Source organism: Jaculus jaculus, chromosome 13, assembly GCF_020740685.1.
Source record: "Jaculus jaculus isolate mJacJac1 chromosome 13, mJacJac1.mat.Y.cur, whole genome shotgun sequence".
Taxonomy (NCBI): domain Eukaryota; kingdom Metazoa; phylum Chordata; class Mammalia; order Rodentia; family Dipodidae; genus Jaculus; species Jaculus jaculus.
This window is the reverse complement of record NC_059114.1, coordinates 13,747,691-13,753,690: the sequence shown is the minus strand read 5'-3', so window position 1 is coordinate 13,753,690 and position 6,000 is coordinate 13,747,691.

Sequence of the window (6,000 nt, the reverse complement as noted above, 5' to 3'; positions counted from 1 at the left end):
GTCCGTGCTCTTGACACACGTGATCTCACACATGGGATGATACCCGGGCACGGGCCAGCCACCCAACAATCAGTACTGTGGTATCTCTGGGTACTCAGCCCAGACTCTGCGAGAATGCCAGCCCTGAGATTCCTAGAATAAACACAGAGCCCAGCTGCTTGGGAACTCCCTCCCTCTGGGGCAGTAAGTTTGCTATTATCCACGAAGGTCTAGAACACTATGGGGAGTGGGCGTGCCCTTTTTGCCGGTCACTGAAAGATTTCTTCCATGTTTCTTTCAGGAGGGTTGAACCCACCTTCAGCGCCCACATAAAGCTTGGTATCCCCAAGTTTCTATACTCCATTTCAAAATAGCCCCATGCAGCCCCAGGATCTCTTCTGTTTTCTGTTCTGACTCAGTCCAACAGATATAAAAGCCACCTGAAGTTCTTCCTAGAAATCCTCAGAGGAAGTCACGGGCAGAGACGGGATGAGACACATGCACCTCGGGTTGTACAACCTGGGACTGGCTAAGTATTTCCACCGGAGACTCAGAGAAGTGGGTATAAAAAGGGGGTGGGACATGAAGTTGGGGCTCAGTGGATAAAGTGCTTTCCTTGCAAGCATGAGTTCCTGAGTTCAGATCCCACATAAGGTCGGACCCCATAATGGGTCCCTACGTGCACCTCAGTGCACCTACGGAAGCTCACAGGCCAGCTCTCCTGGTGAACCCAGCAGTGAACATCTAGGGGCTCCGCCTCAAATGTGATGGAAGTTGACGACTGGCACCCCAAGTTGTCCTTGGATCTCCACATGTGTGCAGTGGCGTACACACACACACATGCACACACACACACACACACACACACACACACACACACACACACAACTACATTCACACATGAACATGTACCTACACAGTAAGAAAGAAAATATTTAAAAATCAAGTCTGGGAGAAGGGGCGATAGCTCAGTGGGCACTGCTCTCAAGCCTGCCAACTCAAGTTCAACCCTCCTCAGTGCCCACATAAAGCCTGGTGCAAAGTGGCACACACATCCGTAGTCCTCGCATGTCTACGGTCATGGGAGGTGGAGCCAGGAGGATCTGGAAGCTTAGAAGTGTCACTAGTAAGAGAGCCTTTCTCACAGGAAGGTGCAAGAGGGCTGGAGGGATGGCTTAGTGGTTAAGGCATTTGCTTGAAAAGCCAAAGGACCCAGGTTCGATTCCCCAGGACCCACGTTAGCCAGCTGCTCAAGGGGCACACGCATCTGGAGTTTGTTTGAGGTGGCTGGAGGCCCTGGTGCACCCATTCTCTCTGTGTGTCTCTCCCTCTTCCTCTGTCAAATAAATAAATAAAGTAAAAATACCTTTAAAAAAAAAAGGGCTGGAGAGATGGCTTAGCAGTTAAGCGCTTGCCTGTGAAGCCTAAGGACCCCGGTTCAAGGCTCGGTTCCCCAGGTCCCACGTTAGCCAGATGCACAAGGGGGCGCACGCGTCTGGAGTTCATTTGCAGAGGCTGGAAGTCCTGGCGCACCCATTCTCTCTCTCTCCCTCTATCTGTCTTTCTCTCTGTGTCTGTTGCTCTCAAATAAATAAATAAATAAAATTTTTTTAAAAAAAAAGAAGGTATGGGGAGGGGATATGATGGAGAATGGAGTTTCAAAGGGGAAAGTGGGAGGAAGGAGGGTATTACCATGGGGTATTTTTTATAATCATGGAAGTTGTTAATAAAAATTGAAAAAAATAAAATAAAATAAAAAAGAAGGTGCAAGAAGAGAAGAAACACTGAGGTTGTCCTTTGACCTCCACATGCATGGCAGGCACATATGTACCCTTACACACATCATGCACACAGGCATAAACAAATAAATAAAAATGCAACAAAATTTAAAAGAAAAAAGTCTTGAGGGGTGGGCCACATAGGAGGCTCTGGATTTGATCCTCAGCATCACTGCCAAAAGAGAACTCAGTTCTTATACGAAACATGCAGTTAGAGAATAAGGCAGCCTAGAAAACATCTCTACTGTTCAGTTTTTATTTTATGTTATGTTATGTTATTTATTTTTTTCTTTTGGTTTTTCAAGGTAGGGTCTCACTCTAGCCTAGGCTGACCTGGAATTCACTGTATCCTCAGGGTGGCTTCGAACTCACGGCGATCCTCCTACCTCTGCCTCCTGAGTGCCTAGCCCAGAACTTGAATTTAAAAACTGAACAATAAATCCAGGCATGGTGGTGTACTGCCTTTCATTTCAGTGCTTGGGAGGCCAAGGTAGGATTGCCATGAGTTTGAGACCACCCTGAAACTACAGAGTGAATTTCAGGTCAGCCTGGGCTAGAGTGAGACCGTACCTCAAAAAAACAAAATAAAGCAAAAACAAACAAACAAACAAAATCCCTCAAATCCTAGATGGGAGCTGGGAATACAGCTCAGTGGTAGCATGTTCACCTAACACCCCTAGGTTCAATTTCCAGCGCTCAGGTCAGGGGGAGTCCAAGCTGGGTGTGGGAGCTCATGTTTGTAATCCCAGCTTTGAAAGCTAAGGCAGGAGGATTGCAGTGAGTTCAAGGCCAGCCTGGCATACACAGTTGAGTTCCCAGATAGCCGTGGCTACAGTGCGCAGCCTGTCTCAAAAGCAAACAAAACAACAGTCCAGAAAATTTCCTTTGGAATAAACACATTGGACTGGTTAATCGACCACCTGTGTAGGAGCCTCTTTATGTTTAAAAATAATAGTAATGATGTTAAACAAGAGAAATGCACGCTACACAAGAACAGAATCAAAAGAGGAGCTTTTTGCCACTGTTCACAGCAGTTCCCTCAGTGCCCTTCCCTCAGACCCTCAAGGGCCACTTTTGCCAGGGACCACTCTGCTACTGCGACACTTCCCCCCTGTTCCTTGGACCCGTGGCTTTAGGTCAGGGACCCTGGGAGGCACAGGCCGACTTACCACTTTAGCTCCTCCACCTTGTTTTCCCCATATCTCCTCAACTGTGTGTTCAGGGTGACATTTTTTTTCAAGCTCCTTGTTTGCCGAGGACCTGAGTATAAGCCTTCTTGGCGGCTCACTGCTGTGACTGTAAATGTCACTTTTAGATTAACCAGTCCCTGCTGTTTAAAAATATCCCCGGAGCATTTAACCTTCAAGGCACTGAGTGGTGGCAGTGACGGTGCCTATGAGGGTGGTGCTGGCCACTCCAGGGACAGTTGCTGCCTACCTCAACCCCTGGCTTTACTTCAAGATTCTCAGGGACATAAGTAAGAGCCATCTAAAGTTTAAGGTGTCCTGAGCAAAAAGAAAGACAGTCATTTTGGCCTACACGTGACAGGCTGCCTACTGCTGGCTTGTTGGCCGACAAGTGAGTCCACAGTGAATGGAGACGCAGCCTCCTGGGTAATCTACCCAACATGGTTTGGGAAAACCCTGTCAAATTGCTTGCACCCCCTAATTGAATATTTTTGATTTCTCGGGACCAGAAGATTAAAGTTTTTTCTCTGTCTCTCTCTTGAGTGTGTGTGTGTGTGATTTCGAGGTAGGGTCTTGCTGTAGCCCAGGCTGAGCTGGAATTCACTATGCAGTCTCAGGGTGGCCTTGAACTCACGGTGATCCTCCTACCCTCTGCCTCCCGAATATGGGATTAGAAGGGTGCGCCACCACAGCTGGCTCTAAAAATGTGTCTCCCTGAGCAGTTAATAGTTGCTGGGGGAGAGGAAAGACATCTTCTTCAGTGGTATAGCCAGTGATAAGCTGTCCATGTTTCAGTAAATAACTCCACACCCAGGCTCATGCAAGCAACCTTCAACTCAGTGGACACACACACACACACACACACACACACACACACACACACACACAAACCTAGTAGGGAACAAGTTCAGCAGGCAGGGGACAAGAGAAGGTAAGGGGGGTGAATATGACTAAAATACATATGCATACAATTTTTTCAGTAAAATATTCAGAGGGGGAGTGGACAAAAATCAACTACAACAAATTGTTTTTGAAAATGCCAGAAGGAAAGGCGTTTAAAAAAATTAAAAAAGGGCTGGAGAGATGGCTTAGCGGTTAAGCGCTTGTCTGTGAAGCCTAAGGACCCCGGTTCGAGGCTCGGTTCCCCAGGTCCCACGTTAGCCAGATGCACAAGGGGGCGCACGCGTCTGGAGTTCATTTGCAGTGGCTGGAAGCCCTGGCGCGCCCATTCTCAATCTCTCCCTCTACCTGTCTTTCTCTCTGTGTCTGTCGCTCTCAAATAAATAAATAAATAATTTAAAAAAAAATTAAAAAAAGGGCCGGAGAGATGGCTTAGTGGTTAAGGCGCATGCCTGTGAAGCCTAAGGACCCCGGTTCAATTCTCCAGGTCCCACATAAGCCAGATGCAAATAGTAACACATGCACCTGGGGTTCATTTGCAATGGCTGGAGGCCCTGGCTCGCCTATCCTCTCTATCTCTCTCTCCTTCTCTCTGTCTCTAATAAATAAATAAAAATAAAATCTTTTTTTAAATTTACCAAAAAAAAAAAAAAACATTAAAAAATTAAGAAAAACTGAACAAGAAACAAAGCTCCCTCTAGGTTCTGCACTGGTTGGTTTGGCCAGGGCTGAGCAGAGCAGAGCAGAGGAAGCCAGCCAATGCTGCAGTCACAGTGTTCTAAGACCCGTGGGACAAAAGCCACCTCCAGGTCCCAACCCCGGCAGGCGGCAGGCCGGGAACACCACACACACACGTGCACTGTGCTCAGAAAGGGGGAACGGCGAAGTGGCCCCGGGATTTCTGTGACCAAGCATGCCTAACAGTGAGGAACCACAGGAGGCCGAAAATGGGCGAGCCTTGAACCTGTTTCCCCGCCACCCTACTGAGGCGGACTCTCCCTCCAGCCCGGGCTGACCTGGAACTCAACTCTGTCATCCCAAGCTGGCCTTGAACTCACACTGATCCTCCTACCTCTGCCTCCCCAGGTGCCAGGATCAAAGGCGTGCGCCACCATGCCCGGCTTGAGCCCTGGGTCTTGCAGGAACCACTTCCGGAATCGTCTCACCTGCTCCTTGGCAGGTGTCACCAGCTGAGCTACTTCCTCTGCGGGCTTCTTTCCAACAAGGACAAAGAATCGACAGATATGGGCTTCTTGGTATTTTCTCCACTGAACTCGGGAACAGGAAGTGCACTTTGTGCCCGTTATCCAGAGTCGTTTTTCATAATCTGGGACACAGTAAGTGGGGGAGAAGTCACGTGCTGGACACTACCCCGGACCTCCTGCCTGTTCTCTGCAAGCCTAGAACAGACCATTAAGACAGCTTCACGCTAATGAAGCCTTGATGAGGGGAGAGATGGGGAAACAGCTCGGCGGCCAAAAACGTTTGCTTGCAAAGTCTGCTGGCCAAGGTTCAATGCCCCCAACCACCCATATAAAAAGCCAGGCACAAAAATGGCACAAGTGTCTGGCGTTCTGTTTGCAGTGGCAAATTAACCCTGGTGCATGGGCACACATACACAGGTATATAAATAAGTAAACGAAATGAAATAAAAAGGAACTTTGGAAACCACCTCTCCCGGAAAGCCATCTGTGACTCAATGGCATTTTAGGAAATTTTAGAAAATTCCATCAAACACATTCCTTCCCAGTCTAGAGGACACAGTTTAGTGGTAGAGTTCTTGCCTAGCATGTGCAAGGCCCTAGGTTCTAGTCCCAACACCACACATACGCAGACACACACACACACACAATCGTCCTTTCTAGTGACTGAGTTAAATACCATCTGGGCAGGATTTCACAGAGGCAAGACTTTGTAATTCGGCTGTAGTTTTTAAAGTATCTTTATCTACTTGAGAATGAGGCAGATAGAAAGCCAATTGCAAACCAACTCCATCTATGCATCTGGCTCACGTGTGTCCTGGGAAGTCGAACCAGGGTCCTTTGGCTTTGCAAGCAAATGCTTTAACCGCTAAGCCATCTATCTCTCCAGCTCTAGGCTGTAGTGTGATCCTGGCTCAATCACTCGTGCCTTTGAGTCTTTCATCGCCATCACCA